The sequence below is a fragment of the Tympanuchus pallidicinctus genome, unplaced genomic scaffold, assembly GCF_026119805.1.
Source record: "Tympanuchus pallidicinctus isolate F22 unplaced genomic scaffold, pur_lepc_1.0 scaffold13, whole genome shotgun sequence".
NCBI lineage: Eukaryota > Metazoa > Chordata > Aves > Galliformes > Phasianidae > Tympanuchus > Tympanuchus pallidicinctus.
The window spans coordinates 4,899,094-4,915,735 of record NW_026294648.1 but is presented as its reverse complement, the minus strand read 5'-3'; the positions used below and the strand labels follow the sequence as shown (position 1 = coordinate 4,915,735).

Sequence of the window (16,642 nt, the reverse complement as noted above, 5' to 3'; positions counted from 1 at the left end):
TGTGAAGTAGAGGTGGCACTTCATTTATCCCAAGTGTTCTTTGATTTTCTCTGTGGCCCATTTCAGCTGGCATCTCTGCCTTTCTCCCTTTCTCACCCACGCTGGCTGCCTTCCTAATAAGCTTTTTCAGCAAAGTCCAGCTTTTTTATTTTTCTGATAGCACTAAGCTTTTATTTCACATAAAAATCGTGTCCTATTATAAAAGACACCCTCTTTTGAGCAGATCACTGATATGATGGGGAGCTGCAACCCTTGCAGTGGCTGCTGCAAAGCTGTACTCACTTTGCTAAGCACAGCACCTGGACCAGACCATGGAGTACCCAAGTCTGTCTGTCCACCTGTGTGTGAAGCTGAAAAGAATCTGTAGGGGAACTGTTAGCTCAAGGCCTGAACTGGTGATTGAGCACCTGGTGAGGGCTGTGGCTTCCCAGGGAGCACAGGCAAATTGCAGCTGTGCTCCCCAAGCGACTGAAAGGGGTGGAACCCGGGTGCAACCACCCTGGGCTCATATAAGGGTCAGCCATGGAATGGAAAGTATATCTTGAAGCTAGACTGCTTCTCAGGCAGTGGTGCTGCACAGCCAGAGATCCCCTACTCCAGTTGAGTAAGTTTGACTTTTTTTTTCCTTTGTTTTTTTTCTTTGTATGACTGGTGGCCTACCTGTGAATATTTTGCCTGCTGTCACCAAGAATTGTTGAGAAGCAGTTTTGCTTCTTTGTGAACAGGATAGAATTGCAGTGAATTAATTTGGTGTTTGTTCTGCTTTCAGATCTGCACAAAGTCTTGGAGCTGCTTGGCTCTAGGAGACATGAACCTGTACCCTGTGTGTGCAGTGCTACAGTAATTCACCAACCTGATGTCTTTGTGCTAGACCAAGTCTTGGTGATCATAACTTGTCTAGATCTGCCCCAAAGCAAGGTAAACCAGATGAACAAAGCACTTACTGCTTTCTAAAATGTGATCTTATTTTTTTTTTAACTTTATAACTAGTATTTTCTACAAGCAAGTGCAGTCACAAAGCTTTGTTTTCTGTGAATTTGTATTTCGTACTTGAATTTTGCTTGTGAATGGGTAACTTTGGAAACTTTCCTGTTGTTTGAGTATTTCTTAACATCTCCCTTGTGTGGATTTCCTAGTATCGGAGGTGCAAAGTTAATGGTATGCTTTTTCCCTTAAGGAAACCAGAGTCTTGCTCTTTGCAGCCACTCAGTTTCAAGCACTGTTACTGAAGTGATATAAGATGATGGAAGTCAAGTATTAGGAGAATAAGCAGGAAGGCATGCAGAATGAACGAATTGATTAGAATGTTCCAATGACTGTAAGATAATTGTAAAGGAATCTCATTCTGTAGTACTGGAAAATTGTATCTGGAAGGAGCATGACTGCGTTTTGAATAGGAGCGATCACAGATGGCAGCTCACTGGTTGGAGGTAGTCCTTTCCCTGGATTTCCAGTGCTTCTTGTTTGTCAGTGGAAGACAGGATACGTGAAAATCTCCCATCACAAGCACAGCTCTACTACTTACCCTTTTGTCATTCAACTTCCACAGGGACAACTTGGCTGGTGGGCACGACTCCAAAACTGCCCCAGGGCCTTTGGTCTCTGATGTTCCAGGTGCAAACCTGGTGAGGTGTGAAGGCTTTGCAGCAAAGGCAGGTGAGAGTTGGGGCCCTGGAGCAGAGGGCATGCTGCCTGGCAGTCTGCTGCCGCCCTTCTGCATGATCAAATAAGGAGTCCTGGGGGCTGTTTCCATTAGCAGGATTTGTTTAAAAAGCTCATTTATTTTTGATGTACCATTCTTATTTTAAAAGAATGCATGAAGTTCTGTTTTATTGAGCATGGCAGGAGTTTGAGCAGTGGGAGACATACTTTCTCTCCCTTACCTTTGCATTTTTAAGTCCTTCTTAACCAATCCAAAAAAAGCCTCTAAGTGGCTGTTGGTGTTCATCCAGAATGTGTTCAGGTTTCCTTGTGCGTTCTGCCCATTATCCTGGTTTCTGCTGTCTGTTTTCCAGGCATACGAGTCACCATAAAGTAGTACCTAACAAAACATCTCCCCAGCTACACAGGATTTGAGCGAGAGTTTTTTCTTCTCTGGAGAGTTACTCTTGTTCCAGATGCCTACATCCATACTTAATAACTTGCAGAGAATCATCCAGCTCTTCAGAGTTGATAAACCTTTCTTATGTCAGGATAAAGTCTTATTTATGTCCAATACATATTTCACTGTATTTATTTCCAAAGCAACATAACGATGAAGGTTATTTAGCATTATTTTTTTTCTTGTTTCCTGTAGTGTTTAGTCTTTAGTAATAAATCTATTTCCATTTTGAAGTGCTGCTGGCACTTCACAGGATCTGAGCAGAGCTTTGCTCAGCCTTTCCCCAGGCTGATGTGAAGATGCTGGTGCGTACCCATGTGTGATGCTTTGGGCCTTGTTTCAGCTGTGGGAAAAGCCTGTGCCACGCAGGTGTCACTGGAGGTGAATGTTGAGGCAACCGATGGCAGTGATTCAGAGTATCAGCAGGGAGACAAGGTGGGGAGATGTGACCCTAGATTATTTTTACCCCATAATGTGCAAGCAACTTAGCAATTCTAGCAGGTTCCAGTTTCAGAGCAACTGATGATTATTTTCAATATACGTTTCCAGAGTATTTTCTTCCCCAAATTTAATTTGAGCAAAGAATGCTTTCAGCACTACAAACTAAATTGGTTGCAGCACTGTCACGTTGGCTTTATGTATTGCTGTTCCCATTTCTGGTGGCTAGGACACTTGTGCTTTTGTTTTACAATTAATATTTTGATGAAACCTCGTAAGGTACCGTAGGCATAAATATTTAATACCTTCCTCTCCATGTTTCTTTATTGCTGAGCTTGGTGATAAGTTAGTACTTCAGAGTGAAATGCAGATAAAACAGTAATGTGAGCAGTTTAAATCTGCATTTTTTCCAATGCTTCTCTGGTCAAGACAACTGTGTTGCAGTAGGAGTATTGCTGTTTAAAATTGTTTACCTCTGTGCTTCAGCTGAATGCTGCTGTATGTGATAAATGAGGTAAATAAAGGTGCCTTTCGGGTCCCAATAACTGCACAAGAAACCTAATCATTCTCACTAACATAAAATAATTTAACAAATGGAACGGTGCCATAGCAGCCTAATAAGAAATTTCTGAGTACTGCACCACATATGGCCAGAGACTCTTCAGGCATAATTCATGCTCCCCCCAGCTTTATGGTAGGCTTGTGTTTTATGTTTAACGTGGAATAAAATGTTGCACGTGGCATCCACAACACTCCCACTTTTTTTTTTTCTTTTAAGGATATAGTTAACCTTTGATCTGGGTGTGAAGCAGTATGGGTTTTTTTTTTCCCATGATAAGTGGAATTGCTTTACCTTAGGGATAAGATGTGTTGGAGTTGAGGGTAGGGGGATGGGAGGGAAGCAGGCTTAAACCATTAGGTGTGGATTTTCATCTCCTTAGAGACATTACAATGTCATTTAAGTAAAACAGAACGGTGCCTTTAAAGATGGATACTGACATGTCCGTCCTCTTCCACCTCCTGCCTCCTTCCCTGATTCCCCCAGAAGAAAGCTGTTTCTGAACAGATGAAGTTATTACTATTTAATAAGAGTGATTTTTTTTTTTTTTTTGCACAACACTAATGGGTTTCTGCTAGCCAAGATTGTGTCATCTGGCTTTGTTTGTATCTTTAAAATGATGTTGCTTAACAGAATAGAATTTGAGATAAGAGGAAGTTAATCCCCTGTCTTGTTAGGGTGATCTGGGTTACCTCCTGTAGAGAAGTGTTTGCATGTTCCATGCACGTCCTCAGAGATTTGATCTGGAATTCAACCACCTCTGCATCTTGCTTACATATGATAAACATCTTGTGTTCCTGCCTCGAGTACATGCTAGTAGGAGCACCAAGGAGAGAGCTAACAAAACTTCCAATTCCAAAGCGCAGTTTTGTTGCAGGCTTTATGTATTTATGCGGAGTCAACCTGTGTTCTTACCCTGTGCTTCCAAGCCTTTGTCTTGCAGATGCCGAGGCAGCAATGCAAATAAAAATAGAGCAGAGAGAAACGTGACTTCATTAAAGGTTTGGGAACTTGAAGATGTGCTTATCCCAAAGTCTGCTGGTTAAAATAAACATAGGAACTGGTCGTGAGAGTGTCTCAATTCTAGCTGTTTCAATTGAACTGTTGCTTCAGATCAATGGGCACTGGCAGCTCCTTGGCCTTGCTACCTCTTGCAGCAGGTGAGGCTGGGTGCCGTGGGGGCTTTGCAGAGCTGTGCACAGGGAGCTGTGGCTGCCACAGAGATGCTGCTGTCCTGGGCTGCCCTCAGCCTCTGAGCTGTAGGGGTGGAGAAATCACTGCTGTGCCTTTGAAGAGCAGGAGTTGTGTTTCATTAACACCAGCCTGAGTGTCATGGTGGAAGCACAGATGGTGCGTTTTAAAAAACAAACCAGGAAACACTTTAAAATAAATGAGAAGCAGTTATTCTCTCCTTTGGTGCCTATTGTAAGCAAGTGTTAATGTGGCTGGGCAGAGTCTGTATAAAGGCTAGATATTTCTGTTTTTGGTGCAATGGGAATGAATGAAGGCAAAGAGGGAATTCATCTGAATACAGCTACTCATCCCAAACATCAGTGCCCCCATCTGAGCCTTGCTAATGAGCAGCTCTGCCAGAATGGGGCAGGGCTGTAAGTGCTGACCATGAGCACCACCATGCTGCAGAAGGATGGCTGGGTGTCTCCCAGCAGGTGGGCACTGCAGGCAAGTTTTGAGGGGGCCATGGTAAGAATCATGAGGCTCTCACCGGTCAGTATGGAGCTGGTAGGGTGTTTTTCTGCTGAAGCCTGTTTACAGGAGCACAGTTGCAGTAAATTTCTCATTCTAAATATGGCTTCAGTTCATAGTGTTTTTTTCCTTGACATTTAAATTTCTTCACAATCAATTAAGGCAAATGTCTATATTAAACTAAAACTAAAAAAGGCCAAAACCTCACTACAAGCTAATTTTCAAGCCACTAAAGTAACATTTTTCAGTAAGCATTTACTTTTCATGTGGATATCCTATACCTTGTCAATACACTCTCATCCTGCTTTCTACATGTTCCTCTCCCCAAGAAGTCCCATACAGCCTAATGGATCACTGGGATTTCCCCCACATGATAAACTGTTTCTCTTACTCCCATTAGTTTGTTTGGGAAGTTGAAAAGCTGGAGTAATCAAAAATAATCATTGGTGTCAAAACTATTATGAATTATTAAAAGAGGCACAGCAATGGGAGCTACAGATTATTCCTCATTCTGAAAATGAGCACGTCTTACGTTATTGCTGCAGTAATTACCTAAAAATACCTAATACTTAATTACTTCCAAGGTGTCGATCTTCATAACTGTTTATTAGAAAATTCTAATGCGTGGAGCAGCTGCTTCAGCAAGCAAATCTAGTTGTGCTGAACCTGACATTCTGCTCTAAATATTATTCCATTTTGATCAACATTATTTCTCTGTGCGTATCTTGTTACAGCTGTTACAGATTGGGAAGGGAGGGTTTATCCAGCTGCAGTGGGAATTGCTTTGCTCACTCACGGCTGTCAATTTCCAACTGCTGGAGCAAGTAAAAATGTTTGTAACCAATTTGAAATGAGGAAGAAGCTAGAAGAGTTGGTTTGTGACCCTGTGCTTGATTTCTTGGTGGTGTTTCAGCTGTATAAATGCCTGGTTCAGTTTACAAAGGCTTCCCTTTCAGGGAATGATCAACTGTGCGTGGAGGGATGATGCTGGGGAAAGGGTGTGGAGCAGTGGGATGTGGATCAGCAGCATGCTGTGCCTTTGCGGAGTCCCCGTGCACTTGTTATTACTGGTGTTGGCTGCTAGAAGAACACTTGGCATTTTGAGTAGACAGCTTCAGTCTAGAGCACTTGTGAGGTTATCCTGTGTGAATTGCAGTGGAAACTGTGAGTGAATTAGGACAAAATGTAGCCTAGAAGTGTAAAATCTATCTGTTGTTTTGTGCAGTAAATGTTTAAGAAGTCCACAGTGAATGAGCACAATAGAAGCAACTGAAAAGCAGTAGGCCCTAGAAGCAAGCTCTTCAATTACCTGGCTAATACAGAATTCTATAAACCAGTGACTTCAAACTCTTGTGTATTGCTGTTTTCTGTGGGTTTTTTTTCCTATTTTCTTTTGGTGCTGGATCAGGTATTGTTAAGAAGCCCTGGGCCATCTCTTCTTCACTTCAGCAGCGGGAGATCTGTGCCTTTGAAGCACAAGGATTTCAGTTCCGCCCTCCCACCTCTGCAGTTTCTTTGGAGACCAAGGCAGTGTTGCAATGCACTCCATTAGGCCTCATGCTATCCTTGGTGCTTTGCCAGTGGCTGATGCACTAAGTGTCCTTTACTCTCCGTGCTGTTCCTCAAACATCCCCACAGCTGAGGCTGGGTTGGGGCTTTGCCACACTGCCTCGATCCATCCTGGCACATTCTGGGACAGCAGCACTGTGCAACCAGGGAGGTCTGCCTGCTGCTGAGAGACAGCAAGAACTCACCCATGACCTAACGGTGATGTCTGCACTTATTTCTGATAGTTTGCTACTAAATCTGAGAGTAAACAGCAGGTGTCTGGAGGCATGGGGCTTGTTGGGAAACCTGTATATTTTGTTCAATGCTGTGGATGTTTATCTCTATGGCCTTAGTTCAGACCTGTTACACTGCATTATGTGTGTGTTGCATTGTGTTTAATGGGTATTCACTTTTTTGAAGAGCACCTGGTTCATTGCAAATCTCTTTGTGGCAGGTGCCTTGCAGGAACAAAATCCTCGAGCAGTGTCAGCAAACTGAGCTGACTTTGTGCAAATTTTGTGTTATCTGGCCTTTGTGTTTGTAGAAAATAACTAAGCCACAGTTTTCATTCGTTGGAGGGGAAATGAGTTTTTGTTAAATGTACGTGTAAGGCTGGAGCTGGGTCACCCTGAGAAACAAGGGAGAACCAGATGGTAAGGAGTCGGCTTGATTTCAGGAACAGTGGCTGTGCATGAGGAGTGCCACTGGCTTCCATGGGCTGTGCTGCAGCAGTCACCATGCAAATCCTCAAGGCATGGGTAAATATCACCTTTCTGTGGATTACCTGTGACATCTGTAGGGAAGATATCACAGAAGAGAAAGCTTGTAAATGACTGTAAAGCAAATGCCATCCTTAGGCTGATGCAAGACCACGCACCTGTACCAGCTGCAATACAATCTCGTTTTCTGATGAATTCTGCCACATGGAACCCAAACCTTTGGGCTTTTATCCCAAATGAAAACTACAGCCTGTAGCAAGCAAGCACTCCTAGCACAGAGCTGCTTACTGATGGGAAACCTTCCTGCTCTTGAGTTCCTTATTTTCCTGTGTGCAGTACATTTAACTGCTAAATCCTCACCCTTTAGTAATCTCTGTGGATACCATTGCTATGGTAAAAATGAGAATAAGAGTAGTCACCAATGGTGATGTCCATGAAATGGGTAAACCCAAGGCAGGGCTTTGTCTGAGGCTCTCTCTGGCTGTTGATTCCTGCACTTTGTTCCTCCCCTTAAAGGCTTTGGTGTCTGAAACAGGCTGTAAGGTTGGGGCCACAACTACTTTTAAGAATTACCTGTAGATTTTTCACTGTTCAGAGTTCAACAATGCTGACCATGCCTGCTATTCAGAGTTGTCTAGACATGGTGAAAAATATTCTAAGTCATCCTGCCCCTTCCTCCTCTCAAATTGTTCCCTTTCATTCTGAGAAAAATTCAAAATTGAAATGTTTAAAAACAAATTTTAAAAAAAATCCTGTTCTAGCAGATCCATTTACTGAATTACCTCCTGTTCTGTACCAAAAAGGTCGGATTTTACTTTTTTTTTTTTTAATTTGGAAAACAGATCAAAAGTAAAGGGATCCAGAGGAGCTTAGAACTCAGTTACAGCTTTATGAAAACTAAATAAAGCAAATGCATTGTGGTGGTTTGTTGTATTTTACCTTGGGAAAAGGGGGGGCTACTGTGAGCAGGTCACATTCTGCAGCAGACCCAGTTTATTCTCTTTTATCCTGGATAATGACTGTGATTCAGAAAAGAATGCAAATGTTTTTTCTTATTTCCTGTCTCTAAAATTGGGGCAGGGAGTTTGTTTAAAAGATAACAAAAGGATTAAAATGGGATGCAAAACGTGCAATTATCTGTGATAAGCAGTGCTTTATGTTTTGGTTTGTGGGTTGTAAGTCTGTCACTGAAGTGTTCTTCAGCACGTGTAATATTTTGTGTGACTGCATTGCTTTTCAATTATACAGCTCAGAGGAAAGTTTCCACGGACAAAAACAGTGAAAGCTCATTGCTTTTAGTATTGGTTTTGCTTTTTTTTTTTTTTTTTTTTTTTTTTGCTTTTTTTCCTCTTGGTTTTTTCTTTTATATGTCTCAAATGCCTCTTCAAATACAAGTCCAAATGACAGGAGTCCAAGAGTTTGGAAGTTATTAGAGAGGTATGGATATATGCAGCTAATGAAATATGCTTGCTTACAATATATCAAGACATGCAGAACACCGAGGAAAGCTCAGCAGTTCCAATATTTAATATAAGCTGAAGTTTAAGTATTATATTTTTTTTTTTTTACAAATGCAGCACATGCTAATCTATCCCTGAGCATTTGTCAGCAGATTCAATTTCCACTCATAATTTTTCATTTACTTGTTTCTCTTTCACATCAACACAGTTGTGTGTTCTGAGCAGTGCTGGTGAGATCTGAAGTGATGCAGCACATGGTGAAGCTAGGTGATGAACTGTGGCCAGGCAGTGTGCTGTTCAGGGGCTGTGCAGAGCAAGCTCGGCTTCTAACTATTGGTTCTACTTTAAATCCATCTTTCTCAAGTTTTCATCTGTGGTACTGAAGATGCACCAATGAGTGTCTGATGAAGGACCACATTGAGCCATGTTGCAGCTCAGACAGAACGAGCAGTTTCTGCTGCAGTTGGCCCCAAACACTGATAACATGTGAATAAATTCAATTGCAGCACTGCTATGTGATGAGGGTGGTGTGATGCTGGTGAAGACCCAGCTGCTGCTCTCCCTGGCAGCAGCACATCTCATCACACGAGCCTTTCTGAGGCCTATCTGGTAATGAACCAGCTTGCAATTTTGAAGGCAGAATGAGAAATAATTGTTTTATTTAAAATGTAGTACTGAGTCTGCCACTTGACGTGCAGCAGCTTGTTCTGGAGTGGTTCTTGTCAAATTGTTCAAAACACAAGTTGTTTTTTTTTAAAAAAAAAAACAACTTTCCATCTCTGAACGCTTCCTTGCTGTGCAGTGTGTCTGGTAATCAGTGTGTATTTCGTGCTGCATTCCCCACCAGGCTACCTCCCCAAGTGCAGGGTGTTGGAGCAGCTGTGCAAGAGGGCTGTTGGTTTCTTTCTGGCCTTCCTGCAGCATGGATGATCCACGTCCAGGGCTGGGTGTCTGTGCTGGCAGGGCTGTGCTTCGCTTCTAATCCTTAGTGCTTGCATTAATAAAATCTAGTGTTCACCTACAAGCCTTCTCTTCAGGGTGTCCTTTACCTATTTTGGCTAAACACCACCACAGCAGCTTTTTAAACACGTACACTGCTCTCTCTTCTGTAGCTTGTACTGCTACTGTGAAAGCTGTTTTGCTTGTGAGCCCTTTTTTCTAGCTTGGTGTCAGCTTTGGCTCATGGGGCATTTCACCCCTGCAATAGTTTGAGATCACACAGTGACGCTGAGGGAAGGCTTGTATCTCAAGGCAAGAAATAAAGGTATGTGCAGTGCGTTCCTATACCCGAGGGGCTTGGCCTTTGCAGCCCAGGCAGTGATGCTTGGCAGGGCACAAACACAGCTTGTGGCTGCTTCTGGGTGAGAAGTATCACAAGAGGACCCTGCTTATTGCCAAGTCCCACAACCAGCCCTGAGGTGCTTTCCTGTTGTTCCCACCCTGCACAGGTTCAGAGGTGAGCTCTGTCAGAGAAATGGAGCTTGTGTGCCTGGCAGTGGTGTCTGCCTTGGGAAGTGCCTGAGCTGTGAGTTGTCACAGGATGAAGGATCACTTGACACCAGCCTTGCTCTCGCATGTTTTTCTGGGCATTCACTGCTGGTAATAGTTGGAAGTGGAACAGTGGGGTAGTTAAATCCTTGGGCTGATCCAGTGCAGCATTCCCGTGTTCCTAAATAATTGGCATGCTAAACACTGCTGCTGTTAATTGCACTGGTACTTGCAACTATTAATTCTAATTACTATTCATTATTTCTGTAGCGTGTCAAATGTGCTAGAAACAATATCTGTTGGTACTGAGGATTAAGATATGGTTACAGTAAGAGATAATGACGGGTTTTTTTTCTCTTTTGTGCAGAGGTGGAGCCTGTGTGCGTGGGGACACTTGCCTGGGTAATGTGATGCAAAGGGGTTGGCCTTCCAGGTGAGCTGCTATCTCTTGTGGCTGGTGGAATCTCACTGTTTTACTCCCAGGTTGAACGTGGCCCCTGGTTTTGTGTGCCCATCCTGAGAACTGCTGTTACCAGAGCTGCTGACCAGTCAGCTTTGTTTTCTGGAGACGCTGGTGGGAGGAGGATCTTCTCATCTGCTAATTAGTAGATCCATTATTGTTCACTTTCTGTGCCATCAGTTGCTGGAGGAGAGCAGGTGTCAGCTTCTAGACAGAATTCCCTGTTGGAATGCTTGGTAAATGTTACCTGTTACAGCTGCACTTGCTTGTAACTTAGTACTGGCAGGGTGAGGATGAGCCAGTGAGGCAAATGCAGCTTTTGGGCAGCTCATTGCAGCTGATAATTTGAAGACTTTTGATGCAGACAATCGATGTGCAGAATTTTAGTCCTCATGTAGGTGTTTTATTTCAGTTTTTACTTCCTCTGGCAATCTTGTCTGAATTAACATACAACCAAATAGCTGCTGACTGGAGCTGCATAGGCATTGGTTGTGATGTAATACTTGGCCTCTGGGTAGACCTGCAGCAATTCTTAAACATGAGAATGGAGACGAGGTGATGACACGCAGTCACAGATCTCACTTAAAAGGAATCTCTGATTTCAGCAGAATTAAAAGGGCAGATGGGGTATGAGCATTTTCCAAACCTTGTCTCGCTGAACAGAGAATTAGCAAGATCATTAAACTGCCTCATTATTACCATGGTAATTACAAGATTAACACACTTCTCTTCAGGATCTCTAATTTGTTTTGTAATATAAGCAAGATGGGGGGATGACTTTACTATATTTGAAGTCGTAGGACCAATAGTGTCTGAGGAATAAGGAGGGGGTTAGCGGCACAGAATGATGCATATCAAATAGATATCAAACAGCTACATATGCTAATATGCGATGTATATGTGAGCTGCAGAGATCATTTATTTCAGAGAGTGGCAAGTAGGTGCTAGGTTTGATCAGATTATCAAAGGTACCTGAGGACCTGTCAAGCGCAGCCCTTCCATGTTCTTCTGAGACTTTAACATGAAAAGACAAGGCAGAAATGGGTCTGACATTACTAATGATGACAAGATCTGCAGATCCTTCCCTGGCACTCCTTGTTAATTTTCTTTTAAGGAGTCCTGGTGGGCATCCACTACTGCTGAAGCTGCTGGCTGGGTGCTGCCTGGTCCTTATGTTTGTAGGTCCTTAGTGGTGGGGCACCATCACAAGCTTGAATTTGTCACAAACAGATGTAACACTGGTGTGTTGGTCTCAGAGCGGAGTGAGACTGCAGCTGGTGAACACAAACGGCATGGGAAACATTGAGGAAAACTGCTATGCAGCGGATGAAAATTAGTGTCCTCTCTTTAAAGTAAACTGCTTATTGCTGTGCAGCTGCTGGATCTTCTACTTCCAGACTTTATAAACCTGCATCTTGAGTTGAATCCCTGTTTTTCTTCTCTTGCTGTTATTTATTGTGACTTACTGTTTGGTGTCCACTTATGCACAGTCTCATATGAAAGCTCAGTTATTTTAGTCTGGCTAGAGGGGAGTTTTTAGGTGTTTGTTTAAAGCTGACCGTGATTGTGTTGAGATCTGCCCAATAGCAGATGAATCAGGCCCATGCTGCACAAGGGTGGGACAGAAACACCTTTCCTTTGTCTCGGGCTGGTGATGCCAGCAAGAATCCCTGCAGCAGCAGGCCCCAGGCAGCATCCTTGTTCCAGCCCAGGGGCTGTGGCTTTTCCATATCTAGCATTTGAGCAGCAGATGGAGCAAGGGATCAGACAAATGCTTGCTGGATCATTGTGCTCCAAAAAGGGGAAGCAGAGGAGAGGAGGCTGTTGCAGCAGTGGTTTTGCTGTTTAATTCCACAGCCTGGAGAAGACCGCTTGTCTTAGCCATGGTCAGTTTTGTGTGCCTCCCCTCACCATGTGAAGACCCCCCTGAGCTCACCTCTCCCTTGGTCCGGCAGCCACAACAGAAGAAAATGAGCCCAAATGGGTACCAAGTGCTCATCTCTTGCACTGCCAAAAGCATCCGAGTGGGGAACAAGTGGGAGGGCTGTCTGAAGGGTTACAGGTGGTCACTGCTTCTGGTTGTAGCAAACAAAGCAAATAAAGATGTTGCTGGGAGAAAACATCTGCTTCTGCTTCTCGAGTTCCAGCGTGTGGAGTTGGGTGATTATGAAGAGCTATCAAATCCTGTTAACATGCAATCATACTATCTTAGGCTCGGAAGTACAAACTTTCAGGGTTTAGAAAATAAAATGAAAGATCTCAAAAAACATCTGTTGCATTTTTTCCCTTTTTTTTTTTTATTTATAAGCAAAACCCAAAATATAGTGATTTTTGGGGTCCTGACATGTGACTTTTAAAGACTTCCATCTGGCAAGGTGAGCTGGTGTTGTTGGTGTTGTTACTATAGCATTGGAATGGGTTAGGTAAGGATTCAGCAAGCAGGAGGGCTTTATTTATTGTAATAATTTTGCCAAAGGTGAGTGGAGAGCATCTCTGCTGTGGTTTCTGTGTGAAGGCCGAGGGTCAGACAGGACTGATTCCGTGACTTTTTTTTTTTTCCTGCCTCCTCCTCTGAAGCAACTTCTCTGTGCCAAGAGCTTCTGCAAAAGGGGAGAAATACTGCTTTGACTTTCAGGTACGTTTCTAATGTGATTCACATAATTCAAACTTAAACTTTCTCTCAAAGTGAGAGGGAGCAATTGCTGGCTTGCTGAAGGGCCAATCTGCCCTTTTGTTTTATATGCATGCGCTTGCTCATTAGATAACTAAGCAGCACAACATTTAATGATTTATTTAGGATAATGAGTGTGAAATGTGAAATTTCCGTGAGCCTTCACAAAGTACTGCCTGTCAAGTGTATTAAAAAGCATTTGCTACCTACTCTGAAACAACTGCAAAGCTATATATTTTAAAATTATCTCCTAAACAGTGACTACTTCTGTGAGTTATTGGTTCATATCACATTTACTGTGTTATCACAATAAGTCATTTTTTCCTGAGCACCTAGATGTTTCTCTTGTAGACCCAATTGCAATTTTCTTTCAATCCATTTATATTGCTATTAAGTTTGGCTGAAAGGTGTCACATTTTTTTTGCTCTGCCTGGATTCAGTGCTGACAGTTATACCAATGAACTGAAGCAGCTATTCCGTCTGCAGTCAGGCACCCATGATATCATTCCCTGCTAGTCAGTAAATTAAAAATGCTAAAATCTCTGCTCTTCTTTGGCCTGCTGCCTGTACTTTGGAGGTGTTTATTGCCATCTCGTACCCCAAGATTGCATGGTGCTTTGCATTTGATAGCTTTACCAATACACTGGAAAGGTAATTGTTTCCTTAATGCTGCAGATGCTGCAGAAACCAGACTTGAATAGAAACATGGGTACAGAGGAGCTTTCCAGACCTTGTCTTCTCAAAAAGCTGGTGTTTCACATCAGTGTCTCTGCCAAGTCTTTGCCTTCAGGATCTGATATACTGATTAAAAGGCTGGCCTAACCCCTACTCCATGCATCTCCTAATACTTGTCTCTTGCGTGTGATACTTCTCTCTTAAATCTTACGCTGAATTGTATGACAATTAAGCAGCCCTTAACCTTTTCATGGCCATTTTAATCATGTCAGGGCTCTCATTTATGGGTTACATTTGATCTGGACATTAAATGATCAAGTTAATCATGAAAAGGGGAAAAGTTCTCAGTATTCATTCTTTTGTCAGATGTTCTGCTTTGCCAGTGACTTCATCCATTTTAATGTGGCCAATTTGCTTGTTGAGTGCCATCAAGTGCTGTCAGACCAATGCAGCCCGCTAATCATTCATAAGATTCTGTAAACTTGGTCCTTTTCTTCTTCATGAGTTATAACCTTTTTGGAAGTCATTTATTAGTTGATGAGATTATTTGTGGAAATGTATTTAAGGCTGTGTGCTGATGAATAAAGCAGGTCCTTGGTCTATTCATAACATGCTAAGACTGATATTGCAGTCCTGCTAGCAAGCTGCTGGACTGTTCTGCCTGCTAATACAGGATTTGCTTATCTGCAAGATCAGTGTTTTTAAAAATATTTTTTAAAGGTAAATTTCAGTAGTTGTAATGGTTGCACTTCCATCATACCCCTCCTTGCCTTGGTCCAGCCACAGGGCAGCTCTCCCCATGGTGGGATGGGATGTGGGGGTGTCCTGGCGGGCATGGTGGCACAGCAGCACCTGGTCCTGGTGGAGGAGCTGCATCTGTGGGTCTCTGCAGTTGTTTGTTTAGCAATAATAGGTGCTAATGAGATATGGAAACTGTGCATTATGTTGCCTTGTTTCCATTCAAATGAATGAAGGACAACCATTCCCCAGACATCTATGCGTATACAAATCCACTTGTGAAAATATTTGTGGACTGCAGATAAAACAGGGAGGTAGGAAGTCAGACCCAGCAGAATCAAATGGGAGAGGATTTTAGACTCCTGCCCTCTGTGTGGCCATCTTTCCATTGCTCTCTGCGGGAAAGGGAGGGAAAGAAGCTGCCTGAGTTAAACTCCAGTAAGATGTGGGACCTGTTCTCAGCTTACTGTGAAGAAAACCTGCTCAGGAAGCAGTCTCTTATTTTTCCCAGCAGAAACCTGGGCGTTGCACCAGGCAGGTCTGGGTTAGGTTGCTGGAGGAGGGAGATGCCCAGAGAAGTGGATGGGAGCTCAGGGGATGTGAAGCTGGTGATAGTGAAATTCCAACTCCTGTCTTTGGCACATAACCCCTGTTACTGATTTACCCATGATCTGTAAGTTTGTAACTGCATCTGCCAGAGGAAGAAGAGCTATTCCTGCCCCCGCACTGCTTTGAAAAGGAAATAGCCCTGAAGAGTAAATATGACACAGCTGAAGGACAGCGATCCCTCAGCCTTGCTGGTGGGCAGATTTCATTAACTTTTCAAAACACATCATGGATGCTCTTGTCTGAAGCCACCGATCACACTGAGGGAGATCTCGTATGGGTCAGAAAACACCAAATGGAGCCCCTGTTACAGGGGGTGTGGACAAATCCTGGGGGAAAGTTGAGTGGGGCTGTCATTTGGTTCACACTTCAGGTCAGCTGTAACTTGGACACCTCTGAACTGAGGCATTTTGAAATGAGATTTTAGGGAAATGGTTTTGTTTTCCTTAAGCCCACCACACAAACCATGCTTGGACTGGCTCTCTATCAGCTGGGCTATGAAGCTTTTTGAAATCTCAGGAGTTTGCTCCCCTGGCAGTTCAGACAAGGACACCAGAGAGCACAATCTGCATAAGGATGTCCTCAGCCCACGTGTAGGCACTTGAGTATTGTCCCTGCCATGTCATTGCATGCACCAGGTTGATTACTTCAGAGGTCTGGGTGCAGTAATAAAAATGTGCAGCACTTAATTCTGCTACTTGGCACATTTTCCTTAAAGAAGACAAAGTCAATTTCTCAGTGTCATTGGGGCCCTAAATTATATGGTGAGTGTCAGAAATAATTAAGAGAAATGATGCTGAACACTGCAACCTCAGAAATAGACGTTATTTGCAACTAACTTTCAGCTAAATTCATGAAAATTTGCTGAAGTAGATGAGCTGTCGTTTACTGTTCTTAGCAGCACTCACTATTCCCTGGCCGTTGGTGCAATGTGGAATCAAGCAATTTCCTTCTGAATGGCTGGCAGGAATCTCCGGAATATTATTTCTTCACTTCCAGTTGATAGCTGCCAAATTGTTTTCAAGATGTGCTGCAAGCTCAGCATACTGGGATGCCCCATAAGAGAGGGTGCCATGTGGGATTAGGTTTTGGCAGGCTTTGAGTCAAAGTCTCTCTTCCCTTTTTTCCCCTGTTGGGCTGTTTCTTTCTCCTTTCACATCCTTGCTGGGCATCAGCCTGCCTCCAGCTCACTGGCCCCAACAGAAGCAGAGGTCCTCCCTGCTCTCTCCTGGTGTTTTCAGCTGGTTGCAGCACAGTGCAGTTTTCCTGCAGATGAAATGGCAGTGAGTTGTTGTGCAGCAACGAAGTAGCACTGGGTTTTGGCAGTGAAGGTAAAGCCCTGAGAGCAGAGGCTTGTGGCTCTTGGTAACTTTGCACGCAGCATAAAGCAGAACATCTGCTGCTGCTTGGGAAATCACTCTGTGTGATGGAAGGTCATTCTTTAATCCATTGGGGGGGGGGGGGGAGAGGAGAGA

At 43.4% G+C, this 16,642-nt stretch overlaps 1 long non-coding RNA gene across 1 annotated transcript in view; it reads left to right on the top strand.

The window, feature by feature from the left end:
- Positions 1-560: 560 nt before the first annotated feature.
- The window catches only part of LOC128076220 (uncharacterized), a 35,752-nt gene continuing 19,670 nt past the window's right edge, over positions 561-16,642 (top strand). The window contains exons 1-3 of the long non-coding RNA XR_008204282.1: positions 561-662; positions 770-918; positions 10,385-10,450. This is a non-coding gene — a long non-coding RNA (uncharacterized LOC128076220). The remainder of the gene's footprint in view (positions 663-769; positions 919-10,384; positions 10,451-16,642) is intronic.